General features: G+C 39.9%; 1 long non-coding RNA gene and 1 pseudogene across 1 annotated transcript; one reads left to right on the top strand and one right to left on the bottom strand.

The window, feature by feature from the left end:
• Positions 1–112: 112 nt before the first annotated feature.
• LOC114140516 (NLR family CARD domain-containing protein 3-like) lies at positions 113–25,894 on the bottom strand (annotated as a pseudogene).
• On the top strand, positions 6,366–19,075 carry LOC114140687 (uncharacterized). Its single transcript, XR_003594644.1, has 4 exons — positions 6,366–6,375; positions 10,277–10,288; positions 11,606–11,608; positions 18,604–19,075. It is a non-coding gene; the product is annotated as an uncharacterized LOC114140687 (long non-coding RNA).

Here is a 25,894-nt window from a genome sequence, read left to right as displayed (position 1 = left end):
GAAGAATAATATTGCAGTTGCAGTTTGAAGCAGCTAAACTAAGAAACTTGGAGGAAAAACAGTTTTGCACGTTCAATATTTGTAAACAATCAGCTGCACAGAAGCCCACAAAGAACATTATTAAAAACTTTATTGACTCATCATTAAAAACCCAAGAACCCACATTACATTAGAAGAAATATGAAAATAATCATGAACCAATCAGCACATTATCCCAGTGATTCTCTGAGGTTTGAATAAACCAGTAAAATCCCAGTAAAGAGCCTGAAGTTCTCTAGAAAACTCAAAACATGAAATATGGAGTTAAAAAAGTCAAAACCAAAATATATAAAATCTTTTTTTCCAGGTTCCAGATGTTCCTGAAAACTGATCTAAGATCAGAGTTTCTGTGGGACATCCAGTTCTAAACTGGTTCAACTGGTTTCTGTGATGGAAGCTGAAGTTTCTCTGCAGTTTCCAGTAAAGCATCTTTTTATCAGTGGAGCTTTGAGGAACATTTTCATGTCAGCAGAAGGAAGAAGCAGCAGAGAAAAGAGGTTTGAAGTGTCTTTCATGGCTTCAAAGCTGAACTGAAAATGATTCCCATGTTTCCATTCTCAGACCATTTCTGGTTCCAGGATGAAAATGAATCAGAGAGAAAAAAGATCAACTTTCCAGTTGAATCCAGTTCAGATCAAAACTCCATGAAGCCTCTAAATGGAGCCCAGTTTGAATTGGATCTTTATTGATCCAAAGAGACAAACAATATCAGACATGAGAAAATAAACAGGAGGGAAATCTTGGAGGTCAGAGGTCATCATCATGATCCAGTCAGAGTCTCTTTAGACTCAAACTGCTGCAGCTTCAACCTCTGAGGATCAGCAGGACACAGAGACCATTTTCTACTTTACTGAGATCAGAACCTGCAGAGAGAAGAAGGAAGGAGAGAGCAGATCAGTGAGTGTTTCCAGCCTCTCTCCAGCAGCAGTCAGTGACGCAGCACATCCACTAGATGGTTTCCAGGCTGCAGTCAGACTGATCTCAGAGCTGTGACCAAGATGAACCTGATCAGTTGTTTCCTGTTGAACTGAGAGAACAAACAGATCTGAGATCAGATCTGCTGCTGCCACAGTTTGATGGATGAGGACCACTGTCTCTAGACATGTTGGACGGCTGGACGCTGGAGTCCAGCTGGACTTCCTGGAGACATGGACACAGCAACAACACTCATCTTCACACCAACACAAACAGGAACACAGCAAGCTGCTGCTCCTCTGATTGGCTGATTGCTGTCTCTGTGTCCAATCAGGAAGCCTGAACCATTCTCCTCCCACTGAGAAGCTGCAGCTTTACTGGGAACACTGGATCTTTGCTTTGATGCTAACTGGGTTTAGTTCAATATGCTAACAGCAGCTGGACTCACTACAAACATTTACTTACATTAAAGTCTTTAAGATCCTTCAGCTGCTGAACATCTGAATCCTTCAGGTTGTTGTATCTCAGGTCCAGTTCTGTCAGACGGGTCGGGTTGGACTTCAGAGTTGAGGCCAAATAATCACAGCTGGTCTTTGATAAACTGCAGCTGAACAACCTGAATAAAGAATAAAAGATGTGAGCTGAAGCCAACAGGATGCAGGTTAACCAGTCCAACAGAACCAGTTAAAGATTCTCATCAATATTAATGCCAATAAGCTGCTGCTTCAATAAAGACCTGCTGACTTCAGAACCAGAACCAGAACCAGAACCTGGTACTGGCTCATGTTGTGTTGGAGGATTTTAGTCAGTAAAATCATTCCAGGTTCTGATCAAAGTGTTGAAGCATCAATCATTGATTATTGATTTGTTCCTGTCAGATTCCAGGAATTCACTTTTCTAGACTGGGTTGAATGACCTTTGACCTGCTTCACATGAGGGGGATTTCTACACACTGGGGGTCCGAATGCTGTCCTGTTCTGACCTCAGATCAGCAGGTCCAACTCAGTTACACAGAGGGACTAAATTAAACTCTGGATCCAAGTCCAGGAACAAACTCAGAAACTATTTATTACAACAGAAGAAATTAATTTGATTTATGATCAATTATATATAATTATTCACAGAAATATTGATAATTATAGAATTAAAATACTCCAATCTCTCCAGTCTGCAGCCTTCAGTCTGTAGAAAACCACAGAGCTCCTTCACTCCAGAATCTCCCAGGTTGTTTCTGCTCAGGTCCAGTTCTATCAGATGGGTCGGGTTGGACTTCAGAGTTGAGAACAGAGACGTCCAGCTGGTCTCTGATAACCTGCAGAGATTCAATCTGAATAAAGAAAAAAGATGTGAGCTGAAGCCAACAGGATGCAGGATGATGATAATTTATTTCAGACGTTTCACCAACAAAACATAATAATAATAATAATAATAATAATAATAATAAAGATTTTCATGTTTCTAAGTGTAAATATTATACTTTACTATCAATTTACAAACTCAAATTCATGTTTATTCAGTGACTGTGAGTCTGATGAAGTTTAACTTTTATAATTAAAACCTTTTTATTCATTAATTCACAGAATAAATAGTATTTCTGTTTCCAACACAAATAAAACAATAATAATAATAATATTAATAATAATATTTCCTGAACCAGATGAAAGTAATACATAGACCCATATATATAGATACATATTTACCTGCATATATACATAAATAATATTCACCCCCCATCATCCACATTCTGTAATTTATCATCTTGTTCATCTTTATACTTTTGAATATGAACCATTTTGAATCTTTTCTTAAAGTTCCTCATGTTTGGACTTTGCTTCAGCTCTTTAGTGACTTTATTCCAGATCTTCACTCAATGACAGAAATGCTCATTATTTTCATTCTTGGAACATATAAAGTTGTGAACTTGAGGTTTTCTCTATATTCATATCCTCCCAAACTCTGTCAGTAAATCAGTTTTAATGTTTCCTGGTAATAATTTGTTTCTAACTTTATTCATAAACTGTGCAGTTTGAAACTCTACCAAATCTGGGAGTTTCAGGAAATCAGAATCTATGAATAAATTGTTGGTCTGACAATAAAAATCAACCTTGTGAAATATTCCAGTGGCTCTTTTCTGTAATGTGCAAAATGGTTGAAGTGAAGTTTTGTAATGTTGCCCCAAACGTCACACAGTAACTTAGATATGGCAAAATAAGAGAAGAGTAAAGAATGAAGGAGTTTAGAAATGTTCTAGCATTAGAGAGAACTGCAATACTTCTAGTTATTTTAGATTGAACATATTTATTATCAGGTTTCCAACAGATCTTATTATGAATCAATATTATAAAAACTGAGTTTCAGTCACTCTCTACAGTCACTTTATCAATTATTATTTGTAAATTGCCTTTTATAATCCACAAATAACATAAACTTGGTTTTATCTACATTTAGTGATAATTTATTAATATTTAACCACTTTTTCAATTTACATAACTCTAAATTCATTTCTATCAGAAGCTGCTGTAAATTTTCACCTGTATAAAAAATGTTTGTATCGTCTGCAAATAAAACAAAATGAAGTGTTTTGGAAACCTTTTCTATATCATTTATGTATAAAATAAACAGCTTTGGCCCCAACACTGAGCCCTGAGGAACACCACAAACAATGTCCAGGCATGAGGACTGGAAATCACCCAGTTGCACAGATTGTTGCCTGTTGCTGTAATAACTTTCCATCCAGTGTAAAACTCCTCTTAGACCTTAGAGCTGGAGTTTATTGATGAATATTTCATGATCAATTGTATCAAATGCTTTTGAAGTCAATAAATCCCCATCAGCAGGTTTCTTTGTATCTAATGCTCTGGTCACCTCTTCTATTAAATGAAGATCTGCCATCGCTGTGGATCTTTGGGACCTAAATCCAGACTGACTCTCACTGAGTCGTTGCTGCTTATTAATAAATCTTTCCAATCTAGCAACTAATATTTTCTCCAACATTGGAGGATTGTGGAAGTAAAGAAACTGTAATTTGTGAAATGATGTTTATTCCCAGATTTTATAGTGGGATGACTTTTGCCATTTTCATTTTTTGTGGAAATTTACCAGTTTGAATTGATAAATTATAAATATATGTTAACAGATGAATAATTTCCACAATCAAACTCTTTATTATTATCATGTCAATACCATCGCAGTCAGCTGAGCTTTTATTTCTACATTTATTTATATATCTATCATTTCTTTTCCTTCCTCTGCTGTGACAAACATGGAATCTGGATTTCTACTAACTAATGTGTCATTTAGTGTTTCATAAACTGCAGGATTTCCTCAGCCAGTTTAGGCCCCACACTTACTAAATATTTATTACAATTATGAACTGTCTCTTCTGTGCTATTAAGGTTTTTATTAATATTTATAAGTGTTGAGGAAAGCTAGTAAGCCTGGAGATTATCCTAATAACACTGTTTATAGATTCCTTTAATATTATTTTATTTCTATCCAACTGTTTGCTATAATAATCTTGTTTTGCTATCAGTAAAATAACAGTAAATTTATTATTATATTTATTTTCAGCATCCATTGATCTTTGCTTTATGAGTCTCTGTATAGTTTGTTCTTTTTTACAGACATTTTCAGTCCCTTAGTGATACATGGAGTTTATGAATATTTATTTTTATGAATAAACTTTGTACTGGGACAGTTTTTATCATATAATGATTTAAAAATATTCAGAAAATGATCATATGCTTTATCCATGTCCTTTTCTTTCAATACTGACTCCCAGTTTTGTTTAGATAATTTATCTTTAAATGATTTTATAGATTCTTCTGTCCTTAATCTTTTAGAAATTAGATTACTCTTATCTTTCATTAGTTTTCACAAACAACAAAATCAAGTAAATGATCACTAATATCAATAACTAATAATCCACTTATTGTATTGTTATGTATTAAATATCTGATCTATTAATGTAGCTGTTAGACGTGATTCTGCTGGTAATTTGAGGGAAAAAGCTCAGACTGCATATAGTATTAATAAAGGTTAAACTGAAATATGAACAAATACATAATAAAAATGTAGAAAATTAATTTCCCTGAATGTCAAAGAAACACGATGAACTGATTCTAACATCTGATCCAGTCAAACTGGTTTAAAGAGTCCAAACCAGCAGAACCAGAACATTTGATCCAAACAGAAACTCAAAGTTTTCTACCAGCCTGGATGAGGTGAAGATATTTCTGCTGCTTCCTGATAATCAGCTTTTTGTTCATCAGTAAAAACATTTTAAAATCAGAAAAACTGAAAAACAAAGTTCAATAATCTCAAAGTCTGAAATAAGAAAATAATTTATTTATAATATAAAATGTTTTAGAGATTTTATTCTGACATTTAAACAGATTGTTTTAAAAGAAAATATATTAAATTAACTTATTAATTAAGCTAATGATTGAAGAATCAATGAATGATTTTATTGTATAAATAGAGAAAACAAACCTCAGTTTCTTCACTTTACTGACTGAACTCTCCAGGATCTCAACCAGAGGCTTCAGATCAGAGTCTCCAAAGGTTTCACCTCCCAGTATGATGTCACTTATTTCCAGTTCAGTCAGATCTGGGTTGGACTTCAGAGCCGAGGCCAAAACTTCACATTCAGCCTTTTGGATCCAACAGCCACCAAGTCTGTGATTAGAGAAGAAATAAATTCAGTTCTAATGAAATCAATCTGGATCATAAACAGACTAAAATATGATAACAGTGATGTCATCATCTGATCAACATCTGATCTTCAATTTACTGAGTTTGACCCCACAGAGAATCTGTGCAGGTCCTGGTTAAAGTCCAGGTTCTGGTTCTGGTTCTGGTCCAGGCTTCATGTCCTCAGACCTTCAGCTGCAGTCAGATGTTGAAGATCTTCTATCATCTGTGAAGGAAAGTTCAGTTTTCTCTGCAGCATCTGATGGAGCTGCAGCATCAGAGCCTCAAAGGAGCTGAAGCAGCTGATGAAGAGGCTGACTGAGCTGATGAAGGAAACTACTGGAGATGATGGAGAGGAGGAGGAACTGCTCACAGCTCGGACTTGGACTAGGCCGTTTGGCTCCTTGAGATCTTCCACCAAGCAGGAAGTGAGTTAGAAATGAAGTGAGCAGAGCAGGAAGTCCAGCCTGCTGTGGACCTCTGGCATCTCTGGGTTTGTTTAGCCAATATCTGCTGCAGCATCTAGAATCATCATCATCATTAATAATAATAGTATATTCTATAGAACCATAGTTCCCAGAAGCAGGTTATTAAATGCTGCCACAGAGGCACTGGGAGCAGACCAGTATCATGATGCTCCCAGTTCTGTCTGATCTACTATAGTTATGATATGGATCATGGTGGACAGAACCAGAACCAGAACCAGAGCGTTTGGGTCCATTTTTCATGGTGAAGCAGTGAAAGTTCTCCAGTACCTAGAAGAGGCTGGGATCCATTAGCTGCTGCATGGATCATAGAGAAGTCCCCTTATTGAATGTGTTGACAGTAATAAACGATTATTAGGAACATTTTGGACTCAAGGTATCAGATATTGATCTGAAGAGGAAACCAGAACATTCACTAAAATCATGTTCTGGTTTCCTCCAGCAGAATTATAAAGTCTCAGACAAACAATTGACATTAAAATAAAGTTTAATGAATCAGGTTGGTGGATGTAAGGAGGGACTCGAACCCTCAGGACAAAAATACACAGTTTTTATTCTCACCAGTTAAGATTAGAATATTTCTTTATATCAAACCAACGTTTGATATAAACAGAATAATAAAATGTGACAGATGAGAGACATCTGATAACAGCTTTGAGGAAAAACAACTCAAAGATTATATGAACCAGAACAACAGAGGATATTTCTCCCTGTATTTTATGGGACGAATCAAAGACTTGAATTATCTGGTCCTATACAAAGAAAGAGAGAAATGTTTAAAAGATCTCATTAGAAAACTAAAATCTCTACAAATATGGAAAATAATAATGATCACACCTTACTACAAATTAGAGAAACAAGAAAAACTGTTTTTATGAAACCAGATGGAGGAAAAGGATAAATTTATTAAACTGAACTATTATGAAAACGGCCCAAAAGCAAAGAAACTGATGGCAGACTAATAGATTTATCATTAATTAAAAATCCAACAGATAAAGACATCGTTCTCTAAAGACATCAAAATCTTCTGAATGATCCTCCACTCAGTTCTCCTCTCAGCCTCATACAGCGCCGTCGTCCTCTGAGGGTTTTTCCTGCTGCTCTGGATTCACCATCGATAGGAACAGATCAAAATAATCCACTAATAACTGATTAATAAAGTAATTTAAAAACTGAAAGCCAATCAGACGCCAGGTGAGGACGGCGACCCGGCGGAGCGGCTGCTGAAGGATTGATTTAATCAGGAACTTTGTGGAGGGGAAACGCCGCCATCTTGGAGAAGAGCAGAGATCTCAGTGATTCCTAAACCTGGTAAAGATCAAACTGAATGTGATTCATTCAGACCAACATCAGTTTTAAAAGAAAGCTGTAACTCACAAGTGGTTGATGTGGAACCACCATCATCTTTGGACTGGAAGGAAATAATTAAGGAAATTCATCCAATGGAGAGACTGACTTTCATTAAGACTTTCTGCTGATAAATAAAAAATATTGGAAGAAATGAAACGTCCACCTGAACCTGGCACCAAATGTAGGATCAATGTAATTATCTCTTTTTTATTGTGAATGTTCTCACTTTGGGTTTTACCCTTTTTATTATTTAATTGTCTTTGTTCAACAAGATACTTTGCAGGTTTTGTTAGTGGAGATCTGAATGTTCAATGTATTTATATCTCTAAAACTGCAAAAATAACAAAATATAAAGTTAAATAAATAGTCCAGAGGATGAAGGAAGAAGTTAAAGACCAAAAACATCCAGAAGCAGAAGAAGAAGAAACAGGAGGACAATAGAGCTGAATCAGCATTCACACAATGAAAACATCTGGACTCACCGAGCCTTTCTGCAGTTCCTCACAGCTGGAACCAGTCTCTGTCGTCCTGATTCTGATGTGTTGTACTTCTCCAGGTCCAACTCATCCAGAACCTCTGACATCTGCAGCATGAAGGCCAGAGCTGAACAGTCAGTCACTGAGAGCTGCTTCCCTGAATCCAGCAGCCGTTGGATCTCCTGATAAAATGAGACGTCGTTCATCTCCACCAGACAGTAGAAGATGTTGATGCTTCTGTCAGGAGAGATTCTATCAATGTTCATCTCCTTCAGGTTGGTGATGATTCTCTGGATGGTTGCTGGACTGTTCTCTGTCTGACCCAGCAGATCTTCTAAGAGGCTCTGGTTGGACTCCACAGTGAGACCATGAAGGAAGCGGACAAACAGGTCCAGGTGGCCATTTTCACTGCTGAGGGATTTCTCCATGACTTTCTTCATGAACTCATCCAAAGAAAATGAAAAATAATATTTTCCCAGTAATGTCTTGATCACTTTTGTTTTCCTCCTGCTGGTGAAACAGTGGAGCATGTAGACTGCAGCCAGAAACTCCTGGATGCTCAGATGAACAAAGGAGTAGACTGAGATGTCGCACGTCCCTCTCTCCTTTTTAAACATTTCAGTGAACACTCCTGAGGACAACGCAGCATCTTTGATGTTGATGCCGCACTGTTTGAGCTCTTTGTCATAGAAGATCAGGTTTCCCTTCAGCAGCTGCTCAAAAGCCAGTTTTCCTAGAGACTCAATCAGCTTCCTGTTCTCTGGATCTTCATCAGCTTTTCCAAAATACTTTTCCTCCTTGATTTTGAGTTGAACTAGCAGGAACTCTATGTACATCTCAGTCAGGGTCTTGGGCAGCTCTCCTCCCTCTCTGGTCTTCATCACATTCTCCAGAACTTTAGCAGTGATCCAGCAGAAAACTGGGATGTGACACATGATGTGGAGACTTTTTGATTTCTGGATGTGGGAGATGATCCTGCTGGCCTTCTCTTCATCATCTCTGAATCTCTTCCTGAAGTACTCCTCCTTCTGGGGGTCAGTGAACCCTCTGACCTCTGTTACCATGCCAACACAATGAGGAGGGATCTGATTGGCTGCTGCAGGTCGTGTGGTTATCCAGAGGAGAGCAGAGGGAAGCAGTTTCCCCCTGATGAGGTTTATCAGCAGAACATCCAGTGAGGTTGACTTTTCAGTGTCAGTTAATATTTTTGTGTTGTTGAAGTCCAGAGGAAGTCGACTCTCATCCAGACCATCAAAGATGAACAGAACCTGGAACTTTTTAAAGCTGCGGATTCCTGCGTCTTTAATATCTTCAAAGTGGTAATGAATCCGTTCCACCAAGCTGAACTTTTCTTCTTTCAACATATTCAGCTCTCTGAAAGTGAATGGAAATATGAAATCAATGTTCTGGTGGGTTTTGCCTTCAGCCCAGTCCAGAGTGAACTTCTGTGTTAACAGTGTTTTCCCAATGCCAGCCACTCCCATGGTCATCACTTTTCTGATTGGTTCATCTCTTCCAGGTGGGACTTTAAAGATGTCTTCTCTTCTGATTGTTTCTTGTTTCCTGGATGCTGTTTCAATGTGTCTGACCTCATGTTCCTGGTTGACCTCTCTAGTTAACCCCTCTGATGTAGAGCTCTGTGTAGATCTGGTTCAGAACGGTTTGATTTCCAGGTTCAGCGACGCCTTCAGAGAGACTCTGGAACTTAATCTTCAGAAACTCTTTAAGGTCAGGCTGATACAGACCAACAATATCTGAAGAAAGAAAGAAAATCAAACAAAATAAAAACAATTTGCAATATTCTAACAAGTAACTGGACTAACAAAGTGGCCAGTTTGGTTCTTCTTCATAAACTTCTATGAAGGAAACATAATTAGAGAAAACTCAGTGAAAGTTATTCCAACGTCAGTCTCAGGGCCGGCCCAAGGCACCAGCAAACTAAGCAGCCGCTTAGGGCCCCAGAGCCACCAAGGGGCCCCATCAGGGGAGTTGATTGTTTTTTAATAACGATTTCTATGTCATCACAATAACAAAAACACACAATTTCATAAAGAAGTGATTTGTTTTTACAATATATTTGATAATGTAAGTAGAAATAATTATTTTATGTACAAAAAGAAAAACAAAATGCTCTTGGTTCCCCTTGGTGCCGCGGTAGGTACCGCAGCTTCACCGGTATCATGAGCTGCAACGTGCAGAGGGGATCCAAATGTCCAAAGCTCCGGTCAGAAGATAAGTTGGCAAAACAATGTCTCAAAAAAGGACTTATCCTTCAGGGTGAAATAAAAGAGGAATAATAGAAATAAAGCCAAGATAAAGGTTTGTTTAAATGTTTTTTGATAATGTAATGTTTATAAAAGAGATTTGTGAAGCTGCTAATAGAAAATTAGCTTGATAACGACCTGGAACGGTTCAGTTCAACAGCCAAACATTTATGCTGCATCTTCGTGTGAAGCTGAGTCTAAACTTGAAATGAGTTGATTCTCCTGCTTTTTTCTGTATATTTCTGAGGATTTTTGGCTTCAAAAAGTCGTGTTTGATAACGTTTGATAAGAATAATTTAAACTTCTCAATGTTTGATATTGTCTAGCAAAATGTTTTACATCAGGCTACATGGCTGCTGCATTAATATATCAATAAGCTGCTCTAAGCTTTAGTTGGTGAAATGTTGTTTGCTGCTCATCATTTTGTGGCTAAAAACAAACTATATTTTTACATCAACTTCCAAGTTATGTGAAACTTCTGGTATAATCATTTGGAGGCTCAGAATCAACCCGGTACTGGTACCGGTCCACATTCTCAGGGGAGAAAGACTCACCTGGTGTAAATTAAGTTTTTAGCTATTGGAGTAATGCTTAAGAGAAATTAATTTAATCAAAGAAGGTCATGAATATGTGTGTAGGGCTGCACTGATTGCAGTTTTCTGGCCGGTTAGCGATCTTTAAAAAACTTGACCTGCCGATTTTGATTTTGGCCGATACCGTTTTTTTTTTGTCTGAAATTTTGCTAAATATCCTCCTGAGACCCAGCAATACATTTTTGTCCTCTGTGGAGGACATAGGATTTTTTGTTCATAACTCTGAAACCATACATGCCACTGTGTTAAATCCTGTTGGTCCTTAGAGAGGACATCCTGGGCCTCAAAATGTGTTCATATTTGCCACAAGAGAGTCCCGATGTCGTCTCCAAAGGACATACTGTAATAAATAAATAATAACATGTTTTGAAACTTTTTCAATTGTAGTGATGTTTTTTCACTCCAAAGAGTCATGTAGTGAAAAAAAAAAAAATTCAAAAACTTTTTTTTTTCTGGGTCTCAGGAGGCTATAGGAAGAAAGTCAGTGAGTTGTCAACAGTGGGGTGAATATTGTTAACAGTAAACATTCAGACATGACCTTGTGGGCCGGTCTGTCAGTCAAACCTCTCACTGCAGAGCAGAAGAGGACAGAGGCTGATTTTTAAACCTTTGCTGACAAAAATAAGATCAGGGGATAAGATGAGCTTCACTTGTAAGTATTAGAAGATCACAATCCCCCAAAATTAAGGAAATCGGCCCCCAGAAATCGACTGGCCAATAAATGTATCCTATATTATTCATGCATAGGATATAAAGCAAACAGCACCATCAGAGATGCAATAAGTTTATAGCAGGTGAGCGAATGATCTAATATTCTAACTGTTGATTGCAGCCAGTCCACATTGTTAGCAGAAACAAAGGGCCCCAAAACCAAATTTCGCTTAGGGCCCCATGGAGGCTTGGGCCGGCCCTGGTCAGTCTACAACGTCTGTAGTCTGAAGTCTAGTCTGTAATCTTCTTTTGTCAACCACCAAAACCTTCAGGATGCAGCCCCATTGAGTGAACTGGAAACTCAGTCCCTATCTGACTGTGAAGTGTCTGCAGGATTAGCAGCACATGATGCTTTGACCAAAGAGCAGGGTGGTTTTTGTGTTCAGCTAACAGTTATTTGGCAATTTGATTTAATGGTTTCCACATACATAAATTCAAAGTTTTTAAATTATTTAACATTTAAATGTAAGATTTTAAGGAGCTGGCAAGTTTACTTCGAAAAAGTTAAACAAACAGTCTTCATAGTTAGATTGTTTGGTTACCATAGCAACAATCTGATGTGTTTTTAATGAGCGCCACAAAAACTGTTTTGGTTTCTGAATTTATGGAACAAGATTTTCAGATCTCCGCACAGCCACGGGAAATAACTCTGACTAAGTAAACAAAGCATTTGATAAGGTTTGATGGATCATGTATCAGGAAAAATAATATAATAAAATAAAACCAGCGTGATGTATGGCTCTGAGGCGAGCAGGAAAGATCCTTTACTGTGATATGATTTAACATTTTTCCTATTTGTTGCTGTTGACCTACAGTATATTCCCAGTAACAGACTGGTTTAGAACTATGGCCATATAGATGGTTGAAGTGGAAGCTGATACATGAAACTTCATGGTGTGTGAAAAGGTCAAAGGTTATGAGTTGTTTCCATCATGAGGTGAGAGTCCCAGAGTTCTGCTGAGCTCCTGAAGGGCGTCTCAGAGTCTGGAGGTCCGTATTCAGCAGAGATCCTCTCTATGGAGGCCGGAGACGATGCTGTGCTGCAGCTTGCAGAGATCTTGGTAAAGTGCAGCTTGATGAGCTGAACCTGCAGTAACCTCACTAAGACAATCAGCTGTTTGAGGTGAAACTGAACGTTGACAGCTGGTGATAACAGACTGATGGTTCCCTTCATCTGCAGCTGATCCACAACAGCGACTGATGCAGGAGGAAAACATGCAATGATGTTGATGAATGTTGTGATAAACCCTGCATTGCTTCCTCTTAATATGCATGTTGCATTCATTGACATTGGGACTATAACAGAAGAGATAATTTTACATTTAGAGTTCTTGCCATCTTGGAAAACATTTAATGCACTTAGCTTCCCCTAAACCAGTGCTTCTCAATTCCAGTCCTCAGTCCTGATGTTTTAGTGTCTCTATTTCAGAACAGCTGATCCAAATGATTACATGAAATCTTCTGCAGTCATCAAGTCCTGCAGAAGCCTGTTAATCATCACAGATTCAATCCAGATGTGTTGCAGAAGGGGAACAACCTAAAACATGCAGGGCTGGCGGGCCTGAGGACCAGAATGAGAACCACTGCCCTAAACTAATGTTTCTTCAGTAAAGTTTGTCTGTGTTGCAGTTTTGGTTATTCATGCTCTTATTTTGAAGTGGCTAACAAATGTTAAAGCAGTTCTGTTTCCTGTCTAGATATTTCGGGTTCTGAGCCAGCAGAATCAAGCGGAGGCCAATGCCAGGCTGATCGGCTTCTCCTAGCAGATCAGGGAACCCTGTTGTTTTCCCATTCACGTTTCCTTTTCCCTCATTTTTCTTCTTCTCTGAAACTCATATTGCAGCCTGAAATTTATTACAACTTTTATTTGTTATTCGGGTTCAGTACCCACACCACTCAGGGTTTCCCCCAGTGTATCACAGGCCTGGCAGGCCACCATGCTTTACATGCCCAGCCGCCAAGCTAGGCTTTGTGCATGTTTGTTTTTATTAAAGAGAACAAAAATATTTTTGTTTAATATATATATTCTTTAATTAACCTGACTGCAAGTGTCTCTTCTGTGGTTAGCATTTTACTGGCAGGGCAGAATTATTCCTGAAAGAAAGATGCGTTTATAGTTTTAATAGTAGATGAATTGAACAAGGAGCCACCAATCAGGCCGCTGGAGAAACTGCTTCACAAGGTGTCGCGGTTTGATCTCTGAACTTTACAGGTGGCTCATATAGGCTGACCTATATGGACATTTATATCGACCACCTGTGAGGATGAGAATCCGTGTTTCTTTTTGAACTTATCAAGGAAGAAGTCAAGTTTAAATCCATCGCTGTTGCTCTGTTGACGCAGCTCAATGTGAACCGTAAATGTTCACAGTGAGCTGCTCTGTGTTCACAGGTACATTTAGATCAGGGGTCACCAACCTGTTAGAGACTGGGAGCTACTTCACGGTTCCAGGGCAACACGAAGAGCTACTTGTTTGATACAGACATACATTTTCATGGCTCAGCCTTTATAACAATAGTATATATATGTATATATATGATTACATGCTGTCTGATCATATTAATGTTAGGGACTACTGACAATAGTTATCAGTAATAATTTATCATGGCAGATATGGTTAATTGCTATTATGTGATCAGAAGTTCTTAGTTCAGAGTTTTAAGTTTGATTCTCTTTTGGAGATTTTCTGTCCGATACTAAATTTCCCACAAAGTCACAGAGTTTGAATTGTTGCAGCAGCAGCTGCAGCTGAACAGCTGGACGAACTGGGAGATTTTCCTTTAAATAAAAAAAAGAAAAGAACATTTTTGTATTTTTTGTTATCAAACCCTCTTTACTATTAACAAAATTGTAGAGAGAAGAAAAAGATCTTTTGTGCCAAAACATCTTGTATGTAGCAAACAGTGTGAGTCTGTGGGGTCAAAGGGCAGCCAAAGCCTAAATCTGATTGGTCAGTTTGTTTTTTCTGTGAGCTAAAAATGATGAGTGGAGTTTGAACCTCGTTGTTCTAAGATCCTGAGCTTTTTACAGTGTGCGGTTCTGGCGGGTCGCCGGTTTATTAGCTTTTTTGTGGTTTTGCAAACTTAAAAGCTGACGGGTCACCAGCTGGCTGACACCAGCAGATGTGGAAAAGAAATGTCTGACAGATCAGAAGGTACAAAACTATCACTGCACCTGAACTGCAGGAGCACAACCGCCTCTCCAACGCATCATGTGGCGTCGCACAAAAACAGCACAAACCTAAACCACTAACGCAGCGCAGCCTTTTTTTTTTTTTTACACAAACGATGCTAAATAATAAAGACATGAAGCGAAGCCTATAAACCCGTGAGATCCACGGAAAGAGGAGGATGTTGATTCCCAGGTTCAGGTGGAGTCAGACGTCCAAAGGAGGAGAAGGTGAAGCAACAATGTTTGCTTAATTTTTACTCTTGTGGGGAACGTTTCCACTAGATTCAATTGTTTAACTCGCAGTCTTAGCGCGACGCTCAGGAAGAGCAGCAGATGTCAGCTAACAGGCGACCCATCAGCTCTCCAGTTCTGGAAACATCAGAGAAGCTCAGAAACCGACGACCCACCAGAACCACAACCGGGATCCAAACCGCTCTTAGAACTACGGGAGGTTCAAACTCCTGTCATTCATTTTTAGCTTACAGAAAAAGCTCCAAGCCACCAAATAAACAAACTGACCAATCAGATTTAAGCTTTGGCGTGCCCTTTGACCCCCACAGACTCAGACGTGCGCTACGTACAAGATGTTTTGACACATAAGATCTTTTTTTTCTCCACAATTTTGTTAATTGTAAAGAGAGTTCGATAATAAAACTTTCAGAAATTATTGTTTTCTTTTTATTAGTACAAGGAAAATCTTAAGGTAGGCAGAGCTGCTGCAGCCGTCCAGCTGCAGGCGCTGCTGCCCTCCGATAAAATCCTGCAGGCGTCTGCGCAGTTCTGAACTTTAAAAGAGTTTTATGCATAAAGCAATTTATTTTAAACATTTTTTTATCATTTACTTTAAAAACATCTATATATAAACAAATGTTATTAATTCAATGTAAATACATTAAATTAAATCATTTCTTTGGCAGTCCTCCCTAATGACAATGGTTATTTTTAGAACTTGCTCCGCGGGCGACAGGGTCCCCTCGGGCGGCAGGGTCCCCTCGGGCGACAGGGTCCCCTCGGGCGACAGGGTCCCCTCGGGCGACAGGGTCCCCTCGGGCGGCAGGGTCCCCTCGGGCGACAGGGTCCCCTCGGGCGACAGGGTCCCCTCAGGCGGCAGGGTCCCCTCGGGCGACAGGGTCCCCTCGGGCGACAGGGTCCCCTCGGGCGGCAGGGTCCCCTCGGGCGACAGGGTCCCCTCGGGCGACAGGGTCCCCTCGGGCCCCGTGTTGGTGACCCCTGATTTAGAGGTTTGCGTTGAGCATGTGGTGAGAATGTGCAGCCTGTGTGTTTGCGTCTCAACATGCTGACTCTGTGTTTCTGCTCTGGTAAAGTTTCAGTTCCCAGTTAGCCGGTGCGTTATGTCCAGCCCATTTATCGGTGCTGATTTCCTTAATTTTGGGAGATCGGTAATCAGCCGATTTTTACATGTGAAGCCAATTTTATCCACCAATGTTATCAACCTCACTAAAGTCCAAACATCAACCACTGTGCTTTTCTTTTCTCCTGTGAGAGGTTTGACTGACAAATCAGCCAACCAGGTCATATCTGCACTTTTACAGTTAACAATAATCACCCATTGTTACCAATTTAGCAACTTTCTTGATAATATAGAGCAACATTTCAGAAAAAAAAAGGTATCTGCCAAAATGGAAATCAGGCAACCAAAACAGTCTCTGTGGTGCTTAATAAAAACTCAATAGACACGAAATGGAAGAGCTACTAAAGCCACATAAATTAAATCTCCTGTTTGTCCCTCTACATCCAGCAGCAGAGATGCCTGTGCAGCAGGTCTAGCTCATCATGCAGGGCCGGTCCAAGGCTTTATGAGGCCTTGAGCAGAATCTGACTTAGGGGCCCCTCTTGCTGCAAAGAACATCAGCACCACTAACAACATTTCACCATGGATTTAGTGAAATCTGGGAGAGGGGGCCTAGTTTGGTTAACTTAGCAGTCAAAGGTAGTTGTAGTTTACTAAGATGCATTAATGAACATCTGAAACCCAAAGATTAATCTGAGAGCATCAGATTGTTGCTATAGTAACAAAACAATGTAACTATGAAGATTGTTCTTTGCATTTTTACAAAGTAAACTTGGCAGCTCCTTAAAATCTTAAATGTTACACAAGGAGAAGAGATGCTGATTCCTCTCCAGGTAACGTTCTGGGCGAGAGGCGGGGTCACCTGGACAGGTCAACAGTCTGTCGCAGGGCAACTCAGAGACAGACAGGACACACAACCATGCACACACACACACACACCTAGGGAGAATATAGAGAGACCAATTAACCTGACAGTCATGTTTTTGGACTGTGGGAGGAAGCCGGAGAACCCGGAGAGAACCCAGCATGCACAGGGAGAACATGCAAACTGTGCAGAAAGACCCTGGGCCCAGAATCGAACCCAGGACCTTCTTGCTGCAAGGCAACAGTGCTACCAACTGCACCACTGTCCAGCCCTTTACAAAACTCAACAAATGGCAGTTTGTTGTTTTTTGGAAAACTTTTTCCAACATGTTGACATCAAAATGTTCAGTCAGACCAAAAACAGCTGATGTCGTCCAGGAGGAGCAGAGATTCCTGCCAGAGGGCGATTCTGCCAAGTCTCTGGATCCTCTGAGATCCTGGACAACCACAACACCATCTATCCAAACCTCTTCCACCTTCTTTACAACCTCTTTGCTCTCTAGCGCCATCTGGGCCGTGTGAGCCGCTGTTTTCTGCAGCTGGAGAATTTTGTCAAAAAAGTGAAACAGACTCGATTTCAAAATGTTGGAAAAACTTTTTTAAATAAAAATAAAATCCCAGTCCACATGCTTCCTCATTCACAACATGTTTGCTGCTTCCAGGCTGCAGGAACTTCAGTTCTGATGGTTCTGACCCGTCTGGTGGTTCTGAACAGTAACTGGTGTCTCCAGCAGGGGACACTGTCCTAGTCAAAGTCTCCAGCTGCTTCTTCAGGACTCTGGTCCCTGATTGTCCTGAACCTCCTGATCTGGTTCCTCCTCTTCCTCACTCATTACATCACATTGACCTTTGACCTTCTAATCAGCCAATCATCGCTATTGATCACCACCAATCATCTGATTGGAAATATCCAACATTTATACCACTGACCTTTGACCTGGAGATGAACCCGTTTCATCATCAGGGTGACTCCTTTCCTGACTCTGCAGGTGTAGATCCCGCTGTCTGCCACTGAGGGGCGTTCCAGAGTCAGACTGAGGTCTTTAGTCTTCAGTGGTTCTTTACCCATCCTGGTTCTGTTGGTCAGGTTCTGTTCTTCAGGATCAGCAGAACCTTTCAGATACACACAAACCGTCTTGTTGTCTCTGTCCCTCCACTCCACTCTAGAGCCTCCAGGAAGGTAGACTTTGGTTCTGCAGGGCAGCAGGACAGACTTCACCCATGGATCCACCTTCAGTGGAGCTGAGAGACAACAGAGAACAAGATGAGAGACAGACAGACAGACAGACAGACAGACGGACAGACGATGAGAGAGAAGTGGAGCAGATGATGAGCAGAGAGCTGATATCGTCAGAGTTCCTCCTGGACCAGTTTGGACCCATCAGGTCAGAGACCATGAAGGTGTTTCTGGTGAAAATGTTTCCTTGTAACTGAGACGTTCAAGTCAGAGAGAAAAATCCGACAGCTGTGTTTCATCCTCAAGGCAGTTTGGGGATGAAACTGTTCTGAAGGCAGAACTGAATTGTAGTTTCTAGCTTCACCACCAGGGGGCGCAGCCACTTTGTGAGCAATGTTTTGTTCAGATGTGAAATAATGTTCAGGAATCGGTGCAGATCGGTTGAAGTTGTGTTTGTAGGTAGTTTATGGTATTGATGACCATCAGACTGGTAAGATACAGTCTATTAGTGTTTAAGAAGAAAAATGTTTGTATTTTATTACTTTAGACCAAAGTGGGTCCTGGAGGGCCGACATCCTGCAGGTTCTAGTCTCTCCTGGTGGTAGAAACAACCTTTTCAGCAGGTCAATGTTCTTCTAACGAGCCTCATTGGATCCAGGTTTGTTAAACCAGGGAGAGACTAAAACATGCAGGTTTCGGCCCTCAGGGGCCCACTGTGGCCCCCACTGCTTTAGACATTTTCTGTTTGCTCATTTTGCCCAGAAGAAGCTGAGTTTTACTTTAAATGGTGAATTCTGTTATGTTTAGTTTTTCTCTTTTACTTTATTTAACTTTATTAGTAACTAATAAAACATCCAAACTCCGCCCACTTCCACAGTCCTTCACTGAGAGGAAGAGACTTTAAATCCTGCTGCTAGTTTATAAATCACTGAACGGATTAAAGATCTGCAGTTGTTGGATCAACCTGCTGGTTCTGGTTCTGCTCTACATCCAGAACCAGAACCAGTCATGGAGAAACAGCATTCAGCTTCTATGCACCATAAATCTGGAACAAACTTCCAGAAAACTGAAATACAGCTGAAACACTGAGTTCCTTTAAATCTAACAGACTGTAGAGACAGCAGCTGCTGGTTCTGGTTCTGTTCATGATGTTTCTAACTACACTGCATTTGATCTGAACATGAATGACAGAAAGATCTGAACTGACGACAAGATGAACCGTTGACCTCTGACCCCCAGAACAGGTCACATGATGTCTAACAGCATTCTGGGTCAGAAACATTCAGACTCACCTGGCAGGAAATAATCTTTAAAATGATATAAAACTGCAGAGACGATGAGAACCAGAACCAGCAGAACCAGCAGAACCAGCAGAGCTGTGGCCCAGGATGGAAAGGGTTCTGTGGAAAAACAGAGAAAGATTGACCTCACTCTGACCTTTGACCTTCACCACCAGCTCTGACCTGATGCTCTGACCTTTCTTTACATATTTCAGAACCACAGTGTGTCTCAGGACGTCCTGGTCTCTGTAGACGGTGCAGACGTAGCGTCCATCGTCTCCGTCTCTGGGATTCCTCAGGGTCAGGCTGACGTCTCCGGTCCTCAGGAAGTCTTTGTTCATCTCTGTTCGGTCGCGGTAAAAACCGTCCTGGTTTCTCTGGTTGCTGCTGTGAACCATCATAAATTCTGGTTCTGACCGGGTCCACTCCACTGATGTGTCCTCAGGAAGGAGGGATGATGTTGTGCAGGGCAGGACGACAGAATCTGACCCCTCAGTGACCTCGACCTCCTGCTGATCAACTGAGAGGAAATAAAATGATCAGAAACAGTTTGGATCATTTTCTGGTTTGATGTCATCATTCAGTTTCTGTCTGCAGGGAGAAAAATCATTTCTTTAATGATCAACATAAAATCAGAAACTTGAATCCATCAGTGGTTCATGTGACAGTTATTGATGCATCAGAGGGTTTGATCTATACATAGCAGATCTACAAAATCTGTTAGTTCTGTGGAGGCTGAAGATGAGAAACACAAATATTAATTATTCCTGGAGATTCATCCTGTAAATGTTCAGTTTATCCAGCTGGTCAAAGATCATCAGAACATAAATAATAGTGTAAAAAGTGAAAAAGGTCATGATAAATCATGTTTTATAATCTTAATAAATATAAAGTCTTTTAAGAAGTCATAAAATGATGCTGAATATTGATCTAATTCATTTCATATTTTATTTTTATTGATATTAACATGAATGTGTTTGAATGAAGCTGCTGTCATTAAAGAGCCATTAACTGCTTTACTGTTAAAGACTAAAATAGTGACTGAGGTCAGTTATGGAGACTGAAAGAAACATGAAATATTAATGAAAGCATTTCCATTTTGTTATGAATTAACAGCAGGTTTATAGGAAATAAATCTGTTTCCATAGTAACTCAGATTATAGAAATTATTGCATTAATAATAATTTCATTATAGAAATAATCCATTCATCCATTCCTTGGTTATTCTGAGTTATTCTGGGGATGGTCTCCATGGTTACAGACACTATGAACAATTATTAATTTTCTCATTTCAATAAATTCATTCATAGCATAGAACTTTAAAATAGGGTGTGCTGCTTGTTTATCTGACCTTTGACCTTCAGATGAATCTGTTTCAGGTTCCGTTCTTCTCTTCCATCAGAGATGCTGCAGGTGTAGTTTCCTCCATCAGACTGCTGAGGTTTCCTCAGAGTCAGGCTGAAGTTTCCAGTATCCAGAGCGTCAGGATTCATGGAGGTCCGGTTTCTGAAACGCTGGTTCTGGTTCTTAAGATCGTCACCGTTTTCTCTCCGTAGGTGGACGGAGTTAGGACTGAGATCACTGCGAGTCCAGATGAGGAACGGATCTTCAGGTGTTTGACCAGAGTAAACGCAGGGCAGCAGGACAGACTCCGCCCCCTCATTAACCTCCACCACTCCACCCAGAGCATGCTGGGAAACTGAGGACACAAGACGAGAGTTTAGTGTGTAGAAATACTGATCAGTTATTCACTAGTGATGAAAGATTTCAGTCTGTCTGCTAAACAGCTCAGTGATACTGAACTCTGATTGGGCAGCAATGATCTCTGTTCATGTAATATATAACTCACATTAAGCAATAAGTCATAAAACTGATAAAAGTGCATTAAAATAACTGTTAAAATTTAAAAACTGAAAGATTGAAACAGATGAAACTCAAAACGAGTTGGCAGCTTCTTTGTTGTTATTTGCAGAAATCCTGCTGTCAGTTTTCAGGTTGTTTTATCTCATGAACTGATTTGATAATAAAGATTTTTGTTTTAGTATCTTGGTGATTGTTGGGGCAGATTCTGTTTCTGTGACTTCCTGAAAAACTAAAATTCTTCTAACTTTATTTTTCTGGGATTTCTGGTCCTGATTCTTTATAGTTACAGAATTTAAACCTTCCAGTAACTTTCAGTCAGTTTCTACTGTGAAACTGAAGCGTCTTTGTTGATCAAACAACAATTTGGAAACTGTATATTCTACATATTTTTATTACTTCAATAGAACCTCATTGTGAGCGATCATCTCAAAAGGAGCTTTTACACAATTACAGTCTTAACCCAGATATCTAAACATGTAATTCTAGTCATAAATACATTAAGATATTTGTTAAAGGATCCAGGATTAGTTCAACATGTTGCAATAAATATGTTGCAGTTTTCCTGTTGACTAAAGAATTGCTGTTTGTGATACAAAAACTCATCATCACATCCTGAATATCATCCATAGATCAGGTTTGTTTTTTATAAAACCAGTAAACCAGAGAAGAACCGGACCCACCAGAACCTGATTCTCCATTAATGGTCAGACCAGCATCATGCATCAGCAGCAGAACATTATGACCACCAACCTGTGAGACCCAGGTGAATTCAGGAGAAACAAACTACAAACTACAACCACCCAGGCGGCCATCTTGGATTCAAATGAACTTTTATGTAGATAAACTGAAGACAGGAAGGAAAAGCAGAACCAGAACCAGAACCTTCAACATCTGCAGACATTCATCACTGGTTTCTGAGGTTAATGTTTCTGGGAGCTAATGTCCAGATTACTGGTCTGATTGGGTCTCAGTGGTTCTGATGCTGACAGAACTACAACCTGATAGAAAACATCAGAACCAGATCAGCTGCTGAACCCAAACCAGAGAAATTAGATCCAGACAGGAAACGGCAAAGTGGAGCCACTGGTTGGATGGAAGAGACCAGAGTCCAACAATAAACCAGTGAGATCTACTGGGAGGACTGGTGAGAGACGAGTCGCTGGAACCAGAACCTGCGGTTCTGATCCAGAACCAACAACCAGCTGAGGTCACCAGGGGTCAGTTAGAGAGAAGAACGGACCAGAACCAAGAAGCTCTGAGGTTGATCAGCAGCTTGCAGAGACTGGAGAGGATGAGGAGCAGAGAGAGGAAGGTGATCTTACCGAGCAGGAGGATCATCATCATCATCTTCTTCCTCTCAGAACCACAGAGAGGCTTCCATCAGATCCCAGCAGCGGATCACCTCTGACACCAGATCAGCGTTTCTACTGGAACCAGCAGAGACACACAGGAGGAAACTCCACTGCTGATTGGCTGATCCAGATGCTGCTGAACCGGTTCTGATCCAGATCAGTTCTGAGGAAAGGCGTGGAGCTTCAGTTTCCTCATAGCTTTGTTAGAGTTCAATCATTTCTGTCTCTGTGATCCACCAGGTCCGTTTACCAGTTTCAGAACCCGACCAGAACCTCTGAGTGTAAATCACCTTGAGAAATAAAGAGACTTGGTTATTTATGAAAACAGGATTTAATGCTGAAAATGATCAGGTGTTACAAGCCATACATGTGATCCAAATGGATCAGAACCAGAGTTACATTCACCGTCCAGCCTGGGAAACATTTAGCAAACCTGATGGATGAAACCAAGTCATTTTTCTGCTTGTCCACCTTTATGTTAATGAGGAGAGCTGCCTATGACCTCTACTATCGGCCAATAAAACTCTGGAACCAAAGTCACTGCGTCAGACGTTGTGGGACGTTTACGTCTCGCTCAGTTGTTCGGTTCCATCTTTACAGGCCACAGAACAAAACAAACTTTATCCCAGTGTTTTTATTCTGTTACTGACCGCAGTGATTTCAAGTTCGATATTGGATATTCCAATATCCGCAGAGCAAGCGGCGTTTAGCTCAAGGTTGATTCGATTTATGAACGCTAATTTCGGCCAGCCGTTCTCAAGCTCTCAGAGGTTCAATTAGGGACCAGCAACAAATGTCCGAACCAAACATTCCTGTCAAAGTAATGTTAATAAATGCCTTACCCTGCTACCAACTGATAAAAAAAGTGGTAATTCATGCTTTTACATGAGACACATAACCTCTATTAATATTTAAAGTCATATTCAATAGGGGGGGGGGATTAAAAACACTGGGATAAAGTTTGTTTTGGTCTGTGGCCTGTAAAGATGGAACCGAACAACTGAGCGAGACGTAAACGTCCCACAACGTCTGACGCAGTGACTTTGGTTCCAGAGTTTTATTGGCCGATAGTAGAGGTCATAGGCAGCTCTCCTCATTAACATAAAGGTGGACAAGCAGAAAAAGGAGAAGGAGAAAAAGAAGAGGAGGCAATGACAAAAGAAGGAGGGCTTGTATTAGGAAGACAAAGCAAAATATCTACTTTTCTTGAAAAACACGTTTAAGGGAAATGAAAAAGCACCCTAACCCTTTTCTTGACGAAAACACGTGTAAGGAAAAGTAAAATTTATATTTTTGGATGACAGCACATGTATAAAGGGAAGGAAAAACAAAACATATACATTTCTTGACGACAATAAATGTGTAAGGACAAGGAAAAACTAAATATATATTTATGCTTTTATTTTTTATTATGTCAGTTTTGGTCCTCCATAGGACTGACATGAAGGATGACGAATAATTTGGTTGAAAATCTGAAAAATGTTCATCAGTTTCTTTCCACTTCATAATTATGCAACAGCTCATATAATACTAATAATATAAATTAATATATTACTTTGTTTTGGTCTCTGGAACCTGATAAAATATGATGTTTAAAAGGTGTAAATACTTTTGTACGGCTTTGGATTTAAAGTCAGACTTTAAGCTCAGTTTCTGTTTTAAAAGTTTAGATTTATTTTCCAATCATGCCACTTATTACATCTAACAAACTTTAATATTTTACTAATAAAAACCAGTAAAGTGAATGATCTGTTTCTCCTGATCTCATCACACCTGACTCACCTGAGGCTCCGCCCCCTGACTCACCTGAGGCTCCGCCCCCTAACTCACCTGAGGCTCCGCCCCTCCTCACTACCCGTAGATGTCGCTTCAGTTCATGTTCCAGTAATTCTACACTAGATGGCGCTGTTTAGTTATTTTTCACCAGGTGATTTCAGTCAAACACATTTGATAGTTTTAGAAAAGGGGATAGACTACCTGACTGCAGGAAGGAACCGAACCACAAGGGTCAAAGGTCAACATCCTGCCACCAACCCAGAGACGAAAAGCTGCAGTGATTCTAAAGAGACTCTCAGTTCATTTATATTACATGAACAAACCCAAACATTTAACACTGAACAAAACAAAACATGTAAATATTCACAGATAACCAGACTGTGGAAACAACAAGCAGATTTATTTAATTCAACAGGAAATTTGATTTTAGTTCAGACTAAAGGAGAAAATGAAGGCTGGAAACATCAGGTAGAGAAACAATTAACTGATTAAAATATAGAAAACAAACCAGGTTTACTAGTAAGAGTTTGTAAACAGTGATGGAAATTATCACTGGGATTCAACCAATAAATTCACAGATTTTTGTGATTTCCTAAAACATTTAAAAACCAGAAACACTCAGAAACAGAAAGTTCATCATGGAAAGTTTCCTTCATCTCCACATTAAAGAACATGATTACATTAAATAAATGAATAAAAATCCAGAGAGAGGAGGAAAGATTCATTCAGAGAGTTAAATATCTGAGATCTCCAGGACTAATCTGACATTTTTATTAGTTTTTTTAAATTAGGTTTTCCTTCTAAAGTCAAAGTGTAAAAAAAAGAAAAAAAGACAGTTGATCCAAAATGGCCGACTTCCTGCTGGGTGTGTAAATCGGGTCCAATAGTCATTTTTATCGGTTCTGATGGTTTGATGTTTTAACTCAGTTACATAGATTTAAATAACAGCAGTGGGTTGGGTGGATGTTTTTACATACTCTAGGGGGCGCTGTGTTGTTATTTCACCATAATCACTTATTATTGGTCAATAATTGATTGAAATGTGATCAGCTGTCCTCTGTCACCACAGACTGATTCAATCTGGATTTTCTGCTGATAAAAGCCCAGAGAAATCCTCTCTGATCAATAAATTATTGACTTCATATTGAAATATTTTCCATCCACCAACCAGGAACCCAGATATCTCAGCCGGGCCACAAACACTCAGAACCTACTGGTACCAGTTTGACTCCACTATGAAACTGGGAGCAAACTCAGCTTGTTGTCTGGGTTACAGATGAAAACTCAGAGAAAACCAGAGTTCCTGATTGAAACCAGGTGCTGCAGCTCTGCATCATAAACAGAACCAGAACCAGAACTGGTTCTGGTTCTGGTTCTGTCCAGCAGCTCAAAGAGAGAAAACCCAGTCAGGACTGGAAACCAGAAGAATGTGGAGTTAAAACTCACCTGATCAGATCTTTGCTTCTCCTTCTGTTCACACAAACCGAGTCGGAGCGACTGGAGAACCGGACCTGATTCTCCAGAACTTGAACCGGACCCACCCGAGGCTCCGCCCCCTCTCACAGCACAGGTGT

This window comes from Xiphophorus couchianus, chromosome 24, assembly GCF_001444195.1.
Source record: "Xiphophorus couchianus chromosome 24, X_couchianus-1.0, whole genome shotgun sequence".
Taxonomy (NCBI): Eukaryota; Metazoa; Chordata; class Actinopteri; order Cyprinodontiformes; family Poeciliidae; genus Xiphophorus; species Xiphophorus couchianus.
This window is presented reverse-complemented; position numbering and strand designations above follow the sequence as displayed.